At 41.0% G+C, this 20,829-nt stretch overlaps 1 protein-coding gene and 1 pseudogene across 1 annotated transcript in view; both read right to left on the bottom strand.

Annotated features, from left to right (window-relative positions):
- Positions 1-20,829, bottom strand: part of MID1 (midline 1) — a 505,597-nt gene that overhangs the window by 456,804 nt on the left and 27,964 nt on the right. The gene's annotated exons all lie outside the window — the stretch shown is intronic.
- LOC117362520 lies at positions 4,732-5,068 on the bottom strand (annotated as a pseudogene).

The following is a 20,829-nucleotide window of genomic DNA, read 5'->3' as shown; positions in this document are numbered from 1 at the left end:
AGAGCATCCTTTCCATGCAACAGATGGCCGGTTTAGTCTTCCCCTGAAAGAAGTGGAACTTAGAAAATATGGGCAAACAGAAAAAAAAAACCCACCCCTACTTAGCACCAGATGCAAATTTAAATACTCACATACTAAGGAAGAGCCCATTTCAGTATAAGGCTAAACACTAAAGAAACGATCTGCTTGAAAGAAGCTGGAGTATTACTGCTAAAACCGTTGGTGCTTACAAAACATTCTGTTTCAAATCCTGCACATAAATGGTGGCCTTTGTTCTCTCTGTATGTTTTAGGAGTGGAATGCAAAACACATTTTGCATTACAGATGCTTTGTGGACATGAAGTAACAATTTAATAATTGATACTTTGCTAATTTCATTGAGTGTGCACATTAAACCGATTAGGGAGATATCGGAGACATATAAAAGCTTTACAATGCCATATCCCACTAAGTTACACAGACTTTAAAGGTCTTGGATGCACATGTGAATTTGTTGATTAAAATACTGCGCAGCATCTAAATGGAAATTAGGGCAGAGATATTTTATGAATACGACAATATTTTGCAAACACTGATGTGGCTGCGCTTATCTAAGTTCTAATTTCTGTGCCAAGCTATACACTGAAGATTGTGGCTGCTTTGTTATGTCATGCGCAGGCTTAAGGGTTCTTTTTGAGGAGGTTAGAAATGTGTGTGTATGTTGGGGGGGGGGGAATTATTCTTCAACACCTACCCATGAAGAACCTTTCACCTTGACTTCATAGCAAGGTAGATAATGTAGGAAACAGTCATGGAAAACAATCCATAAACATCCAGATGCTTCAAACAATACTGAAACTTCTCTGTTCTAGATGTCAGGCAGTAGGAAAGCAACTCCATCTCTCACTTTTCCAAACCTTTCTTTAATAATACCACATCCAAAAGCTTATCTCTTGCAATACGGCATCCTCCTGTGGCCACTGAAAAACTCGGCCCATCCATCCCACATTATCCTGGAATGTATTTCCCCACTTGGATTTTACTTGTAGTTCTTGCATTAGGTGAAGATTACCTGGATTTAAGACTCTGGAGAGTCATGTGTTGGTGGCCCTTGATGTACCTTCAGTGTTCTATACCTTAAACAGAGAATGACACGGGGTCAAATTTGTCCCTATCTCCGTAGGATCTTTCTCCATCCCCATCTCGTTCCCGTGAATTCTGTCCCTATCCCATCCCTGCAAGCTCTGTCCTTAGAGTTTCAGGCTTGTGCAGAGGAGGACAGAATTTACAGGGATGAAACAGGGATAGAACTTGTCCCCGTGTCATCCTCTAACAGTAATCCAAAATCATCTATTGAATTTAGGCTGAAAGAACTAGCCCCATACAAAATTAATTCACTTGTTGCGTTATCTTTAAAGATTTCTATTGTGGGTGGGAAAAGTCTTCAAGTGTTCATGGGGGCTGCACATTAGAATGAACTAGTGCATTCTAGTGTGAGCTATCATTAGTCTTGAAACCCCCTCCCCCCATTTATTTGCTTATTCAAATTATATTTCTGCCTCCACACACTATATTACTACAAGCACTTAGCCGTAAATGAAGATTGCAGGTTCAACAGAGATTCTGTTTCACTTCCATGGAATCTTCTTCAGGAAACAGTCTTCCTTCATGACTAAAGAACTGAGCTTCATTTCAAAAGAGCTATGTTTGTTATTGACGTGTCTTTAAAGACGCTCTCTTCTCAAACCATGGCTTGCTGATATGACACTTGAATTTTAAGGTAACTGATTATGTAACTCATCTACTCATTGAGGAAACACGACCACATTACAGAGGCATACCTCAACTCACACTGGCTTCCAATTCCAGAAATAATACTATTTAAATTCTACTGTATACTATTCAAAACTATAAACGGAGACAGCCCAACCTACCTGAACAACTGCCTCATCCAAACTACCTCAACCAGGCATAGAAAAATTCACACCCCATTCACACACCCTCCAATCAAAGAAGTTAAACGAAAAAAACTATATGACGGCCTCCTAGCCACTCAAGCAGCAAAACTAGATAATCAAATCTCCAATCTACTGATAACAACCCCAGACTACAAAACGTTGAGAAAAGAAATAAAGACGATACTCTTCAAGAAATCCCTGAAAAAGTCTTAACACTACGAATACCTTCCTTCCTCCCATCTTCTTCATGACCCCCCCCCCCCTGAATCAACCTTCACTCGCTCTGGAAATGACCAGAGATCTTCTTTTGTAATCCACCTTTTAAATCTCTTTTGTAATCCGCCTTGAACCGCAAGATAATGGTGGAAAAGAAATCTCTAATGTAATGTAATGTAATTTTTTCCCATTTTTGAAAAGGCGTAGGCAGCAGGAGCAATGGGAAGATGACATTCGATTGGCAAGTGATTACAAATAGAGTACCACAAGGATTGAGATAGCTTCCTTTATTTAACATTTACTTGAAACCGCGCCATATGCTTGGAACAAGCTGTCAGAATCAATACGTCACGCTCCGTCTCTAGCAAACTAAAAGTCCACTTTTTTGAAGCTGATTTCAACTCTTAACTCCCACCCACTGTCAGATATCTATACCCATTGTATCATTCCTTCTACCAGACTCTCTCTCCCCAACCCTGAGATGTCCTGTCTGTCTGTCCGAATTAGATTGTAAGCTCTTCTGAGCAGGGATCGTCTATTGAATGTTAAATGTACAATGCTGTGTATGCCTTTCAGCGCTATGGAAATGATAAATAGTAGTGGCTCTCTCAGAGGGTTTTCATTGTTGCTGTTGTTTTAATGACAATACAAAAATCTGCAAATAAGCTACTGCTATTAATAAAGTTTTGTGATTTTTCAAGCAAAGGCTGAACTATGATTGTAATGAACTGATTTCAAGAAATGTTAACACACATTGGAACATTCTCAAATTGATTAGATGCACTAATTTGTTGATTAATGCATGTTACATCGATTTTGCATGGACTATTTATTTTTTTAAGGCATGCAAATGAACTGAATGCACGCTACCATCAGGGGCATAGAGGGTACATAAAAAGCATGAGACAGGAGTTATATAGTGCTCTGCTCTCTGTGACAAAAAGTTGAGCAAAAATGGATAAAGAGTCCAAAAACCCCTGTTCTCTGTCCCATCAAAGAGTCCAAAAACTCTTGGATGGGACAGAGAACAGGGGCAAATTAGCATCAATTTTTAGGTGTTAATTGCCAACTATTGGCACCGATTGGTTTGATGGACCTTCAGTCTGTCCCAGTATGGCAATTCTTAAGTTGCGAATGCATTTTGTGGTAGTGTGTTTTTAGCATGTTAACCATATCAGGGTTTAAAGCCTCTTAGTAAAAAGTTCCCAAAAAAGCTTGTAAGACCGATTCCCCTGTAGGAAACTGGGCGAGGGGACTACATATGGACTAGGTTTATCTTATCAAACTTTGTATGGCCAGAAGTCGAAATCAGTCAACCACCAGTTCTTTGTATTTCAGTCTATTTGATGGTGTGTCATTTACAAGTTGCCAGAAGGCTTTATGAAAGTGTTGCAACATGTGGTGGCTATGCTGTGGTTTAACTATGAAATTCATGGGTTTGCTGTTTGGAAAATGGCAAGCAAATCATTTAGAATTAAGGTGCCCCAAAGCCATGTCTATAATAGCATCCTGGTGCCAGATCCCATTAAAAGAATACTCCATCTAAAATATGTAAACCTCTTTGATTGTAACCACATAGGGAGAGTAGGAGATAGTGGATGCTGCGGATGGGCCATTTGGCCTTTATCGGCTGTCCTGTTTCTATTGTTGTGTCTATGGTTAGGACTGTTGTTGCATCGCACACTCAGTTTGAGAATCTAATCTACACAGGCGTTTGTTTTACACCTTTTTATTGCGGTTCATTTTATACCTTAGCCACCATGGACCCCTGAAGAAGGCTTGTTCTCCGAAACACGGACCATGTTGGGTCCCTTGGTTTGTAATAAGGTGGTATCATTAACTGCATTAAATATTTGGTATAATAAACATTGCCTGCATCTTGTACATATCAGCCTGCAGTTTGTTTTTTGCTTGTTGCCTGGTGTACTGCAGGGTCTGTTGGATTTTTTGGGGTGTTGTTTGCTATGGTTAGGAATCAACAGTTATACCAAGTCAATGACAATTATAATTGTGGGTGCCTATTTGTGCCCTGAAGTACGCATAAATTATTGTGTTCTATAAATTTTGCACATATCTCTGTGATATGCGCATGAGCTGCCTAAACTCCGGCTATGTTAGCACCAGGCGATTTTGGTGGAAAAATTCAGAAAATCCTAAAAATGAGCCAAACATTTTTTGTCTGTGCTTTTCTCTACCTGACAATTTTGGTGGAGGAGTGACCTAGTGGTTAAAGCTGCTGCCTCAACACCATGAGGTTGTGGGTTCAATCCCAGAGTTGCTCCTTATGACCTTGAGCAAATCACTTAATCCTCCATTATCCCAGGTACCATAATTAGATTGTGAACCTGCCTGATTACTAATCAATATATATAGGAAATGCATCTTTTTAATTTCTTATAGAACAGTTCAGCTCTGTTGAAATCTAAAGGAGATCTGGAAAATTGTAGTATCAAGTTTTGGGGTTTTTTTTTTTGGAGCAGCTGAAAAATCCTGTTTATTCTATACACTATCAGTGTCAATGTAGCCCAAGATGGATGGTGTTTTCTTTACATTAAACCAGTACTTGAGCACTAGATCTTCACTTGACAAGATCCTTCAAGTAATTCCAGCCATCTTGGGTGTATTCAGTAATCTTAGCTGGAGCTAAGTCAAGCGCTGACACAGTCTTGTCTACTCCCCAGTTCCAGAATTCACACAAAGAGAAGTTCAACTTTGGGAATAGACGGAAGCTGTATGCCAATATTGTCTGCCCATTCTTGTACTGTTGGTGTCAAGCTTGCCTTGGCTCTTTGGAGGGCTGCTTCTGCCTGGCTACTGGTCCCTAAGAGCCCTTGCTCTTTAGCAACATATACTGCACCTCCAGCCAGACCTAATTTGGTAACAAGCTTCAGCAGCTGGAAAGTCGGGGAACTCATAGCGGCCAAGAAAAGATGTTGTACACATCGCCGGTTTTTCACCTGCAAGGACACAGATAAACCTTCCTCCCTACTATTTGTTAGTGCCTGTCCAATTTCACTTATTATCTGGGTTCCAATAGAGGAAAAAGTGTTGCTAATGCTTAATGATGTACTTGCTATACAGAAATTCACATAATAAATGTTGTCATAACCAATTTATGTAGCATGGAAACCAGGCAACGTGAAACGTATCACCATGTTTTATTACAAGTATCACCATGTTTTATTACAGCTCACCGTTTTCTCACAGATAAGGTATTCTTAAACCCTTCCTGATCTGCAAAACTTTACATTACGCCCATGCAGAGCCAGCCTGCCTTATTTCTTACCACTATCTCAGCTGGCTTCATTATTCTCATTCCCAAATGTAGAAGATAATATCATCTCTAGCAAGTGATTCACCATCAAGGAATCACATGTAATGGAAAGCAGAGGGGGCTTGGTCTGTGTGGGAAAGTATTTCATTAGATAACAGAGGAAGCCTTGTTAATCAGCACCTATGAAAAGACATGCTAGATGGGCATTTGTTTATCCTTCTTCGTACACTGGCTCATATCAAGCTAATTAGAGGGGAAGGGGCAGGAACAGAAACGTATTTTGAAAATATGCACAGCTATTTCATATTTCAGTTGTGTTATGAATGGGAAGAATGTCATTACTAAGTGCCCCAGTTATATCTAATTATTTTATTCTTTCATATTCTAACTTTTTTCCATCTCCATAACATAGGCACTTGCACAAAATCTCTAAATCTACAGAACAACTAACACATTATTTCTAAAATGACAAACACCATATACAGCTTAGCAATCAGCCATCCCCACCCTCACACCAGATCAGCTCTTGAAATTAAGATATAATGCAAAGACAACTGTTGAACTCGGCTTCCTAATCAGTCAGTGATAACCTGATTGTAATGAGATAGCTATCCCTGGACTCTTGTATCCCCACAATCTGTGGCATCACTTCAAGGGGCCACTGAAGTGTTCTCAGACCAACCAAGAAGAGAATGATGTGGAGCCATGAAACTTACAAGTTATTCCACACTTTTCTTGGCACATCTTGTTTCGTTTCATATCACTGAAATGAAAAGTGCCAAAAAAAAGTATGGAATAACTTTTAAGTTTCATGGCTCCACATCATTCTCTTCTTGGTTGGACTGAGAATTTTTCAGTAGTTCCTCGTAGGTTGATAATTACCAATCTCCCAAGTTCTGGGTAGAGCTCTAGTAGTCATAGAACTCTATAATAGTATAACACATAGAACCTGATCCATCCAGAATCAGCAGAATAATCTTGGAATCAACAATGCTATTAACTGAGGGGGTTTAAACCTTCAATTCTACAACTGGAACACTGGAACCAACCTCCTTTCCCTACCCTTTGACAATTCCTAGTTCTCTCATTTCCTCATGCTTGGGAGGATGAATTGGACAGCACATGCCCTCACAGCCATCCATCCAAAGGCTCAGCAGACATTAACCAAAGAAAATCCACTCAGAGCCCCTGGGCCACCCAGATGTGAATCTCCTCACTCCTGCTGGCAGGAACAAATCTTTGTGCCCAATAATCTGGTCTTTGCCATCTTAAATGGCTACCAATGTGGTTAGGCATAAGGAAAATGTTAATCCCTTTCTATGCTACAGTAGTCTTGTAGGAGAAACCACACATTGTTGGGGAGTGATAGTTTAGTGAAAGAGAAGTTTAATTGTACAAGGTGAAAATATAGGGCCACATAAGTGCTACTTTCTTAGAGCTGCATTATACATAGGGCTTTTATTTGTAGGTGGTTATAAAAATGTTAGGGGGTCAATAGTCAGTGGGATTTACCAGGTACTGCTGCTGAAAATCTGAGCAAGCCACCTCAGTAGTATTCAGGCAGTGTCAAAATGGTCCAAGGAGGAGCAAGAAGTTACCTGGTAAATATCCTCCAGATTCTATAAAGGGTGTCCACATATCCATGCCTAATTGTGAGTGTGATCCAGAGAAGCGCATGTAACCTAATTGATTAATGAGCCAATTAACATCAATAATTGGATGTTAACAATATTGATTTTAATTGACACCAATTAGGGATTGCATGCATGTCTAGCTATACACTATTCTATAAGCCTGGGTACCAAAATTCCCTAACGCGCAACCCAAAAAGGGGTGTAGAAATGGGAGGAACCTAGACAGGTCAGGGCACTTTCTAAATATTTGTGCAGTGTTATAGAATTCCTGCTTACACACTGGGATTTATGCCAAGTTTGAGCTGGTATAAGCTCTTATGCACAAAGTTGGGCATGGGAATCCTCTCTAGGTACTATTCTATAAGGGCCACTCATCCTGAAGCACCCTTTATAAAGTAGTGAGCAATGATTTTTCTAGGCACCTATTTTTCAACACAATATACTGAATCTGGCCCTATCTGGCTCGCTGTCCTATCTGGATAGTATTCTGGGCAGGATTGTGAAGTAGAGAATGACACAGGGAAAAATTTGTCCCCGTCTTCGCCCCATCCCCGTGGGCTCAGTCCTCATCCTATCCCCCAAACTATCTGATCCTATCCGCACAAACCATCTCACTTCTGTGTTCCTATTTTCTCCATTTCTAATATCTCCCCTCTGTATCTGGCATTGCCCCCCCCCCCCGTGTCCATATACCATCCCCATGTATCTCCCCTTTATGTCTCTGTCCCTATGCTCCCATGCACATAATTTCCCCCCCCATGTATCTCCCCTTTATGTCTCTGTCCCTATGCCCCATGCACATAATTCCCCCCCCCATGTATCTCCCCTTTATATTTGTCTCCCTCTTCATCCCCTTGGCCCAGCATCTCTTTCTGACATGCCAGCAGCCCCCTCCCTCCCAATCGCCGCATCCCACCATCTCCCTCCCTTACCCTCACCTTATGTGCCGAATTTAATTTTTCTTCTCGCAGCAGCACGCTATCAACAAGTCGTGCGTGGCTGCTTGAGTTGTTGAATCTTCTCCTCTGACCCAACCGAAAACAGGAAGTTGCGTCAGAGAAGATTCAACAACTCAAGCAGCTGTGCATGCACGCAACTTGTTGAAAGCGTGCCGCTGGGAGAAGAAAAATTAAAATTTGGCACATAAGGTGAAGGGAGGGAAGAAAGAAGATGGCAGGACGTGGCAATCGGGTGGGAGGGGGCTGCTGGAATGTGTGATCCATGTTTACTTTACTGCGGAGACAAGACCATTCACCGCTCCACAGGGTGGTGAATGGCCTTGTCTCCGTCCGACCACTATCTTTTCTCTCCCTGTTTCTGTGGGTTACTTGTGACTACCCATGGCTAGCCTCGGGTAACAGCGACCATGTCATTCTCTATTGTGAAGTTGTAGTCAGAGTTGGAAGCAATTTTTGGGCTGTGGAGTCGGGGGTCAATGAAAATGTGCCAACTCTAACTCCTAATAGAGTTAAATTGTATGTCATGCAAATATTGTAATGCTTACATCTCTTATTTGAGTGATAATAAATTGATTAACCCTTTTGTTTCAGGATATGTTTTATTTTTAGAATATATTTTGATAACAAGTTCTTTGATGATTTAAAATGTAATATATTTTTATGATATTTATATTAGTGAAAGTGGCACTTAGAGAATGACACTAGGACAAAGTTTGTCCCTGTCCCCACCCTTGGAAACTCCTCTAGAAATAAAGGAGTTGGCGTCGAAGTGGAGATACCAAAAATAAAGGAGTTAGAGTCGGAAGGTTTTGTTTACCGACTCCACAGCCCTGATTCTGGGTATTAGTAGGAATAACTTAGGTACCTGGAAACACACTAAGGGGTCCTTTTATTAAGGCACGCTAACCGATTTAGTGCGCGCTAAAGATTAGCACATGCTAAGGTATCCATTATATTCTATGGGTGCCTTAGCATTTAAAGCGTGCTAATCTTTAGCATGTGCAAAATCGATTAGCGCGCCTTAATAAAAAGGCCCCTAAATTTTTATTTAGTTATTTATACGGTTTTATATCCCATTCTCCCAGAAAAGCTTAGAATGGGTTACAAGTTTACATACATAATAAAGTATATTTATACAAAGTGATGGCAGACATGGAATGGCGGGACATTGTTAAAGCATGGTGAAACATAATATGGCAAACATGGTATGGTGAGACATGAAGAAGGACACAGCACTACTCGAAAGGGTCCAGAGAAGAGCGACTAAAATGGTTAAGGGGCTGGAGGAGTTGCCTTACGCTGAGAGATTAGAGAAACTGGGCCTCTTCTCCCTTGAAAAGAGGAGACAGAGGGAACTTGATTGAAACATTCAAGATAATGAAGGGAATAAACTTAGTAGATAAAGACAGGTTGTTCACCCTCTCCAAGGTAGAGAGAACGAGAGGGCACTCTCTCAAGTTAAAAGGGGATAGATTTCGTACAAACGTAAGGAAGTTTTTCTTCACCCAGAGAGTGGTAGAAAACTGGAACGCTCTTCCGGAGGCTCTTATAGGGGAAAACACCCTCAAAGGATTCAAGAAAAAGTTGGACAAGTTCCTGCTGAACCAGAATGTATGCAGGTAAGGCTAGACTCAGGGCACTGGTCTTTGATCTAAGGGCCGCCGCGTGAGCGAACTGCTGGGCACAATGGACCACTAGTCTGACCCAGCAATGGCAATTCTTATGTTCTTATAGCATGATGAGCATCGTATAGCGAAACATAGCATGGCAAACATAGGGCTCCTTTTACTAAGGTGCGCTAGCGTTTTTAGTGCACACTATCCTCGCACTACGTGGCTAGAACTAACACCAGCTCAATGCTGGCATTAGCGTCTAGGGTGCGCTACTCCATGCGTTAATGCCCTAACACAGCTTAGTAAAAGGAGCCCATAGTATTTCAAGCATGGCTAATCTAGTATTTCATGATAGTATGGCACGTAGCACGATAGATATATAAAACACCAACATCAGATATATAAAACATTTTTGAAGTATGAAGAGTTAAATTAAACCACTGCATACACTGAAGAAACAGACTGGACTACATAAAGAGAATCAGAACAGGGGGTTAGATCTCAAAAAAAAAAAAAAAAAAAAAAGACGCTAGCTGCTTCTTTTGACTTACAGGACAGCTGAGGCAAAGGTAGGGACTTTGATATGTCTTTTATTCTCTGGTTTTCTTTCAAAAGACACTAAAGCTCCTACAACTCGACAATGGCTGGGAAACATCGTGTTTGTGTCCAGATGGAGAGAGTGATCCTAGGTTCCATGTGCAAGACATCTGCAGGTTGAATCCCTCATGAAATAAGTGAAGGAACTGAAAGAGGATATGGTGAAGCAGTTCCGTAACTAAAGCACACAGGTCAATGACGGCTGACAACTGTGCACAGGAAGATTGCGTGCCACCATTTCCAGCAGTTTAACAGCTTACTAGGAGCGTTTTGAGGAGGATTGGGGGGTGGAATCCCCCCCAGTACACTTGTAAGTGGTCGCGCTCCCATTGGATGGGGATTTGGGAGAGTGAACCTCCAAATTCACTGAAAACTTCTGTTCTCTCGCTGTTCGGGAGTTTTTAGTGTATTGGGGGTTCCCCACCACCACCCCACCCCCCAGCAGGAATGCAAGCATTTATAAGTATGTGGGGGTTCCCCCACACACACCCCTCCTCAAAACATTCCTGGTAAGCCGTAAAAGCATTGAAAATGGTAGCACACAATTATCCTGTGCGCAGGCGTTGGCACACCATTGTTAGTGTACCATTGCCTGCACACGATCGACGGGCCACCGATGAGGCTGGAAAAGCATCAATGACAATGAGAAATACAGCAACAAAATGCTTGTTGATGCATCAAGGATCACCAGCAAAAGGTAAGGAGAAGTGCTAAAAGAGAACTGGAAAGAGATTAACAGAGCCTGCAGAATCAACACCATGATTTCACCTTCCCTCAGACAAAAGAACCAGTATGCGGTCATGAAAGTGGAGGAACAGGAGTAACTGAAGCTCAAAAACACCAAAGCAGTGAAAGGAGATAGGCTCAGAAGTAACCTATGGATGTTTACATTACATTAGACATTTTTATTCCGCTATTGCCTTGTAGTTCAAGGCGGATTACAAAAGAATTAAAATAAAGGTATTACATGAAGAAGATATCTGGTAATTTCTAGAGGAGATATGGAGTAGATGAGGTTGCTTTGGGGAATCGGGAAGGTATTAGGGAGTGGTATTGGGAAGGGGGAAGGAGCTAGCGGTATTAAGTCGTTTTCAGGAATTTCTCGAAGAGTAGAGTCTTTATTTCTTTTCTGAATGTTTTGTAGTCTGGGGTCATAATTAGTAGATTGGAGATTTGGTTGTCGAGTTTTCCTGCTTGTGTGGCTAGGAGGCCATCATATAGTTTTTTCCGTTTGACTTCTTTGATTGGAGGGTATGTGAATGGAGTGTGGGTTTTCCTACGCCTAGTTGATGTAGTTTGGATGAGACGGTTGTTCAGGTAGGTTGGGTTGTCGCCATTTATGGTTTTAAATAATAGACAGTGGTTTGTCTACTAAACATCCAATAATGTATTTATTTATATACTTATTTTCATCAGGATCTCTACTTCTTTCCTTGGTTGCAAGTCAGATGACAGTATCGGCCACGGTAGGAGTATTGCACTAAATATATAGTTTTTGAATATAAGTAATAAGTAAAACATGGGATAGAAACTGATTTCTATGTTTTCTTTTATTATAGGGGGACCCTTGAAAAAGCACGTTAGTGCGAAACATGTCGGGTCAATCCCTCCCGGGTCATATCAGTGTTAAGATAAGTGGCTGAAAACAAGGCTTAAAGTTTTAATCTTTAATACAATCTTCAGTACAATAAGAATTTAACTTATGAAAGGGTATTTAATGGTATTTAAATAAAGAAAAAATGAAAAATAAATTAATATATGGCTGATGATGGTCTTAAAGAGCATAAGAACAAAGCTAAGTACATTAAGCTCTATGAGGTTTAAAAGTTTACAGCACATATGCACCTTTTGGAATGGCACTCTGGGCTCTTTTTATCAAGTCGCGCTAGCGGTTTAATGTGCGTAATAGCGCGCGTTAAACCGCCGGCCGCGCCTCTTGAACAGGCGATAGTTTTTGGCCAGCGCGGGGGTTAGCACATGAAGAAAAGTCACGTGTGTTAACCCCGCTAGCGTGGCTTGATAAAAGGAGCCCTTTATGAAATGGCACTTTTAACTTTAAGCACTAGTACACTTTTGCACTATTGCACTTTCTGTCGGTCCAGAGTCTCTGAAATGAACTATGAGATTTAAATAGTCTGTATTATGAATGAATTACACAGTCCCTTTAGTATCAAATAGCATTAAACAGTATTAAATAGCAGTTTTAATGAAAATTATTGAAGAAATAAAATGTATACTTAGGGCTCCTTTTACAAAGCTGCTATAGTGTTTTTAGTGCACACTAAACTCACGCTACGCGGCTAGAACTAATGCCAGCTCAATGCTGGCGTTAGCGTCTAGCGTGCGCGGCAATTCAGCATAGGCTAAAACCGCTATCGCAGCTTTGTAAAAGGAGCCCTTAATGTTAGAAAGAAGGTAGGGAGGATGGGTTCAAGCCAGTGATGTGAATGTGAGTAAGAACCCTGAATGGGTGAAAATCTAATACTCAATATTCTGAGGCTTGTCCCCATCTATTAAAAAAAAAAAAAAAAGAGAAAAGAAATTATCTCCAGTGTCATTTTGGTTTATTTTGGTGGTTCCATATATTGTATATAATGATGAAGGTCCACATAATTCTTCACGCTATAAACTTATACTAGCGGTGGAGTGGTGGGGCTGAGGCCTAAGGATACTTATATATAGAAAAATAATCCAGATTATTGCAAGGAATTGTAAAACTTAATACCAGCATTGGAGAAAAATTAACGGCAGACTAGCAGCATGTTAATGTGCGCAGAACGTTCAGAGGGCTCTAGTGCAGGAAACAACATGTGCGTCAAAGAAGACTGCACATGGTATCTAAATGTACTTAAACAGAGGTTGGTGAGATCATTTGGTATTCCCTCCCAATGCTCAGGGAACAGTTTAGAAACAAATGCTGCCCTTAATTAGGGTTACCAGATTTTCCAAACGGAAAATCCGGACCTATGGCCACACCCTCAGGCCCGCCCCATTCCGGCTGGCCATGCTCCGTTCTGCCCCCAGGCCTGCCCCATATCCTGCACGAGCAACAAGTGACGTCAGACGGCATCTGCGCTTCCCAGAAGGTTTTCAAAACCCGTACTTATCAATATCCCTGCATAAAAACACATCAAATGAAATCATGTGATCTTGTCTGCCTAAATCAGAGTATCTCAATTTCAATTCACAATTTGTCCATGTATATTTTAATTATATACTCTGGCCATTTTACTGTTTGGCTATTTGATCTTTTCTACAAAATTCCACATGTCAAAATATTTCCAAGGAGAAAATTGTGTAGGAACAGAACATTATAAGCAATATGTGGCATAAAAGCAAACAGATGTTTCCAGTTTTACCACTGATGGCGGTGGTATGGCAAATTATCAAAGACAAAACATTGCATAGTCTGAATTACTCACTCCTTCTGCTTTAAGTGAGTCTGCATAGCTTTGAATCCACAACCAACTGAACCATCCAAAATGCCTCATCACATATTTCTAGGCTTAAAACAGGAGTTCATTTTATACCAGCCATAGAACTTATCTATAACTACATTTATGTGACAGGAGTGTAATTTTGGAAGAGGTTTTAAATCTTAGAAATCTATAAATGTTGTCATTTTATGAGATTTTAAAATATTGTCTATGAATTATGCACACGGAGAACCTAATTTCAGGCACAGTGGGACTGAGAGACTGTCAGCTAGCATGACAGATTTCAAACAGGGTCTCAGTGATGTAAAACAGCAGTGATAGAGAGAAAGGTGTTTCAAATGGACATGGCTGGCAATCTAAGCAAATTAAATTATAACCTGTTATCTTGTGTCTATTTCAGTCCTGAAGAGAATATCGTCTGCAGTTGAAAATGTTCTTCTTCATTTGATAGCCTCAAGTAAAATGTTTGATTTATTTACATTTATTATTATTTTTTAGTTCTCAGAAATCTGCTTTTACATTACATTACATTAGTGATTTCTATTCCGCTTGTGCCTTGCGGTTCTAAGCGGATTACAAATTAGAAGATATCTGGACATTACCGAGAGAATTATATAACAGTGATTCTTGTACATTACATAATATAGTTGAGAAATTACATATAAAGATTCAAGTAGTTAACATGGAATGGAAGTTATGGAATTCTTTGTCAACTGAGATTCAAAAGGAGCAGAATTATCTGACGTTTCAGAAGTTATTGAAAAGCTGTCTGGACCCCCTGGACGTATCCGGGGAAATCCAGACTGTCTGGTAACCCTAGTTCACCCAGAACAATGGCTCCACTTTGTATGTTTTGAATTTCCTCACATTTGCATGGAACATCGAGGTCTCCCTCCTTGCTTGTGTTTGCGCAACTATCGATATTCAACAGCACTAAACTGGGCAATACCACTGAATATCACCTCTGACAACCTATGTTGAAAGTAGGCAGGTCAAGGGTGGTACAGGGGATGGTACTCGGAAGGAGCCTGTGGTTATGAGGGTGCAAGAACTTGCATAGATAAACAACCAAAGTTAGAACAACTCAAAAGTCGGGGGGGGGGGGGATGTTCTAAGGGGGGAGGAAGGGATTCTTATTGTTGAGGGCTGGAAAGAGGGGAATTGATTTGGGATTCTGGAAAGGAGCTCAGAGGAGGATAACAATTTAAAAAATAGTTATGTAGGCCCTGGCTGAATATCGACCAGGACCCACAAAAGCTCCAGCAGCCAGGGCTCTTTGAATTAGCTCTGGATATTCAGGTCCAAAGCCCAGACATGGCCCAGCATTGAATATCTGGGGCTAGCTGTCCACTGCTGGCTGAGTAAGAACATAAGAAATGCCTCCGCTGGGTCAGACCTGAGGTCCATCGTGCCCAGCAGTCCGCTCACGCGGAGGCCCAACAGGCCCAGGACCTGTGCAGTAATCCTCTATCTATACCCCTCTATCCCCTTTTCAAGCAGTAAATTGTCCAAACCTTTCTTGAACCCCAGTACTGTACTCTGCCCTATTATGCCCTCTGGAAGCGCATTCCAGGTGTCCACCACACATTGGGTAAAGAAAAACTTCCTAGCCTTTGTTTTGAATCTGTTCCTTTTCAACTTTTCCGAATGCCCTCTTGTTCTTTTATTTTTCGAAAGTTTGAAGAATCTGTCCCTCTCTACTCTCTCTATGCCCTTCATGATCTTGTAAGTCTCTATCATATCCCCTCTAAGTCTCCTCTTCTCCAGGGAAAAGAGTCCCAGTTTTTCCAATCTCTCAGTGTATAAAAGGTTTTCCATACCTTTTATCAGACGTGTTGCTCTCCTCTGAACCCTCTCGAGTATCGACATATCCTTCTTAAGGTATGGCGACCAATATTGGACGCAGTACTCCAGATGTGGACGCACCATCGCCTGATACAATGGCAGGATAACTTCTTTTGTTCTGGTTGTAATACCCTTCTTGATTATGCCTAGCATTCTATTTGCCTTCTTAGCGGCCGCTGCGCACTGTTCCGTCGGCTTCATTGTCATGTCCACCATTATCCTCAAGTCCCTTTCTTGGGTACTCTCATTCAATAACATCCTTCCCATCGTATAGTTGTACTTCGGGTTTCTGTTTCCCACATGTAATATTTTACATTTCTCAATGTTGAACTTCATCTGCCATTTCATTGCCCATTCCCCTAGGTTGTTCAAGTCCCTTTGCAATTCTTCGCAGTCCTCTTTAGTCCGAGCTCCACTAAATAGTTTGGTGTCATCCGCAAATTTTATTATCTCACACTTCGTCCCTGTTTCTAGATCATTTATGAATATATTAAATAGCAGTGGCCCCTAGCACCAAACCCTGCGGTACCTCACTCGTGACCCTCCTCCAGTCTGAGTAGTGGCCCTTCACTCCTACCCGCCAACCAGTTTCTGATCTATCTATGTACGTCTCCTTCCACTCCATGGTTTTTCAGTTTTCGGAGTAGGCGTTCATGGGGCACCTTGTCAAAGGTTTTTTGGAAATCTAGATATATGATGTCTATGGGGTATCCTCTGTCCATCCGTTTGTTAATTCCTTCGAAGAAGTGCAATAAGTTCGTTAGACACCCTTGCAGAAACCATGTTGGCTGGTTATCAGAAGTTCATTTCTTTCAAAATGTTCATCGATGTTTTCTTTTATCAGTGCTTCCGCCAATTTCCCCGGGACCGAGGTCAGACTCACCGGTCTGTAGTTTCCTGGGTCACCTCTTGATCCCTTTTTAAAGATGGGTGTAACATTGGCTATCTTCCAATCCTCCGGGATCACGCCTGTTTTCAGGGATAGATTGCAAATTTGCTGCAGTAGTTCCGCTATCTCCTCCTTTAATTCCTTCAGAACCCTTGGATAGATTCCATCCGGACCCGGGCATTTGTCAGTTTTTCTATCTGCCTGCATACATCTTCAAGGCTCACTTCCATGGATGTTAATTTTTCTGCTTGATTTCCATTGAAGAATTGCTCAGGTTCCGGTATGTTGGATGTGTCTTCGTTTGTAAATACAGACGAAAAGAACATGTTAAGTCTTTCTGCCACTTCTTTCTCCTCCTTCACCACTCCCTTCCTGTCTCCATCGTCCAGTAACAGTTGGAAATACTGCAGTTTAGAAAACATCATCTAAACACACTTATGCAGTACGCATAAAAATCAAAAACATATCAGTCCTGTAGCATGGGGACTCCCCTTCTTTGAGACGCCCACTGGCCTCCTGTCCCGCACCGCATCACCTTCAAAATTCTCCTCATTATTTAAAAAATAAAACAATCTAACATTCCATCCTTCATCGATAAACATCGGATCCCTTACTCTTCAACCAGAACACTATGTTCCAACAATTAGAATCTGTTAGTAATTCCTTCCACTCATGAAATATTCTATGATTCCACCCAAAAGGCCATTTTTCTCAGTCACTGCTCCTACACTTTGGAATGCCCTTCCCCTCCACATCAAGCTAGAACCTTCGCTTTCAAAATTCAGACCCCCAAATCAAAACTTTCCTCTTCAAGGATGCCTTTAACACCTAAGCTCCCCTCTCCTTTCCAAACAAAAACTTCCTCCCTGCTCAATGTACTTTTTCCTCCCTTAAGTCCTTTTCCTCATGTCTGGTAAGTCCAATTAGTCTTGTGCACTCTCTCTTTATCTAGTTTTAATTGCCATTGTTTTATTTTTATTTTATTATGTATATTTTTTTTATTCAATTATCATTGTAAACCGTTTAACTATTCAAACAGTATATCAAATTTGAAATAAACTTGGAAACTTGGAACAGGGCAAGGCATTTTAAAAGATGGAATTCATTATTCTTCCAAACCATTGACCCCCCAAAAAATAAATAAATAAATAACCCCATACCTGCCACACAACTCTGTAAATTACTTCATCCTCAAAAACTACACTCATTGCAACTGTCCTATGACCCCACAAACTGCATCATGCCAAAAGTCTCCCCCAATTACTGCCACATCACCTCACAGACTGCCCCATTCCCAAAAACTAACCCCTCATGCAACTGCCTTACTATTCCACCAACTTCCAAATCCCTGAAAACTAATCCTGCAACTGTCATGCCACCTCTTATATTACCCCCTCCCCCCAAAAAAATCCCCTATAACTGCCATAAAAACCACCACCAAACTGCCTTCACCCCTAAAATTACTCAGCATTGATGGGCACAACTTTTCCTTTAGAGCAGTAGCTCCCAAACCTGTCCTGGGGAAACCCCTAACCCATCAGGTTTCAGGATTTCTATGATAAATATTCATAAGAGAGATTCGCATGTACCTCCTTCACTGCATTCAAATCTCTCATGAATATACATCATGGATATCCTGAAAACCTGACTGGCTGGGGGAACCACTGCTTTGAAGACATTGCTTACTATTTTCCCAAGCACCATATTTTGTGCCTCAAGCCACACATTTTTACCTCCAGCAAATTCATAAAATGAAGATTGCACCAGTTAGGATTCTTGCAGGGTTTGGATTGGTTTTTTTTTTTTGTTTGTTTTTTTTTTGCTTGACCATATTTCATTAACCTAGAGCTGAGTGAGCATGTGCTCATCTGTCCTGCAACCTTCTGAGTTCTCCATAACTTTTATGATTATATCACCATTTTTTAGCAATTGTTCTTTCCTGGCTCCTATTGTATTCATACTTCACTGCTATAAGGTGAAAGTCTGTCTTGGTTTCTAATAAGAAACAGTAGAGAGTTTTTCTCATCCAAAATGAAAACAAAATCCAACTGAGAAAGACTTTTTAGAGACTGATATAAGAAATAACTGTTAACATCAGCTGTGAATACATATAAATCTTGTGGCATTTATCATGCAGATTAATTAATGATGTTAATGAGATGTCGGGGTAATGTGCATTACTATAGATGCTTAAGTGCATACATATATGCGAATGATGTCACAAAATCTTAACGACAGCTCCTGGAGATATAGTTGGATTTTTATTTTTTTATTACTGAACCTGGAAAATATTTTGTGCATGTCCTTTTCCACTACACTAATCATTAATGAGTTGTTTAGCATGGTTTTGCATCCCATTATCTCATTAACATCAGTTGACATTAAAATTATAATAAATTGTTTATGCACATTTGCTGATGTTGCAAGTACAGTAGTTAACACATAGCAGCAGTGTGTAGCAGGATCCCAGAAAGCTCCCTCTTGATTTACGAAAAGGTTTGTGTGCCTAGCTGATATAATGATGGACGAGTCTAAAGATCCATCACTGTCACTGGACTGGCCTGTGTTTGGGAGGACAAATAAAAGGCCCTATTAATCTTGTTTTTGAAGAACTTTTGCCGAGAAAAGGTAACATGGGCTAAGGATCAGAATCCTCTCTGCATGGCCAGCAAGAATGTAAGGATGTCCTCTAGGCCAACTTGGTGTAAAAGAAGAAGAAACAGAGAAAATTGAAGGCAGATAAAGGCCATATGCCCCATCTAGTCTGCCTAATCATGCCATCTACTATCCTTCCTCTCCCTTAAAGATCCAATGTACTTGTCCCAAACTTTCTTGAATTCAGATACACTTGGAGAGAGCTAGACCTAAAGAGAGTCTGGAGTGGTGTATCAGCTGTATGTCCGTTTTTATGACACCCAGTATTTTCTAGAACTGGGGTAGCTCTCATATTGGATCTCAAATCAGAGAGAAAACTGAATGGTATAAATCTCAAGCCCATAGGCAGTTGAATTCTTTGGCTGTCTAAACCATTGTGCCATCATAATGTGTGTTTTGACTTTAAGCCACTGCACCAGGCAAGGTTTACAGAATTGGCTATTTAAGCCAAAAGCCAAAGTGCCACTAAAGTATACTAAGAGGTCAGGGGCATGAGTAGGCCTCAGAGGAGAAGAAAAGGTTTCAGTTGATCCTAGAAGTGAGCCAAGAAGTCAAAGGAGAAACATAGAAACAGGTTGGCAGATAAAGGCCAAATGACCCATCTGGTCTGCCTATCTGCAGTAACCAGGCCCTCTTGAATTCAGACACAGTCTCTGTTTCCACCACCTCTTCCAGGAGACTACCTGGAGACTACCACCCTTTCTGTAAAAAAGTATTTCCTTAGATTACTCCGGAACCTATCACCTCTTAACTTCATCCTATGCCCTCTCATTGCAGAGTTTCCTTTCAAATGAAAGAGACTCTAATCTAACCTTCCATTTGTGAGTCACACATACCTATACAGGCTCAAGGCGACAGATCAAAGAGGAAGGGGAAAGAAAAGGGGAGGGGCATGGAGACGTGATGGGGTATTTTGAGGATGGCAGGTTTAGTAGGAGAAGTAAGAAGAGGGACCTAGAAGCAGGGGGTGTTATATATAGACTAAGACAGTTAATTGTAAAAGAGGTGAGTCTTCAGTTAGGGTGCTGGTCTTTGACCTGGGGGCCGCTGCGTGAATGGACTGCTGGGCACGATGCATCAATACCTCTTTTTTCCTACTTGTCATACCTCTCCCTATGCAACCTAGCATCCTTCTAGATTTTTCAACCTGTTTGGCCACCTTAAGATCATCACACACAATCACACCCAAGTCCCACTCTTCTGTCATGCACAGGGTCTATGGGAGAGGAGAGCCCAAAACCACATCTGAGTCGTGTCCAGAAACTGCAAAGTATTTGACAGAAATGGTGCCCAGAAGGGCCACATTTAAAGCAAACCTTTTTTTTTATCATCCTCCAAAGAAGTAATATAGCAAAGAGCTGGAGAAGATGGGATCCCCACGATTCTAAGGAGAATCCCAGAGGACGAAGAAGAGGAGTTGTTGTACCCCAGGACAGAGTAGAAACTAAAGAGATGAACAGTCACTCTTACTATCTTATTCTTTGGCTTTTGATTGATTTCTTTTATTGTTTTGACTTTAATGTTCAAAGCAAATCAGAGTCTTTGCAATAAATTTGTTTGTACAGTGCCACAGATTGCTTTTGTTTCTTCATCTCCTCCGCTGTTTGTGCTGTGCTTTTGATTTATGGTGTATTTGTCTTCTGTCGCTTGTTCTGTCAGAACAAACCCTGGACAGGACTGTGAGTGATCCCAGGGCCAACAGCCTCCCAGTATAAGGTTGTCCCATCTCAGAATTCTGAAGTTCAAGTGTGTAATATTAAGCCAGACGGTACC

Source organism: Geotrypetes seraphini, chromosome 6 (assembly GCF_902459505.1).
Source record: "Geotrypetes seraphini chromosome 6, aGeoSer1.1, whole genome shotgun sequence".
NCBI classification, from domain to species: Eukaryota; Metazoa; Chordata; class Amphibia; order Gymnophiona; family Dermophiidae; genus Geotrypetes; species Geotrypetes seraphini.
Note: the sequence above shows the minus strand (reverse complement) of the source record. Positions and strands in the feature narration are given on the sequence as shown.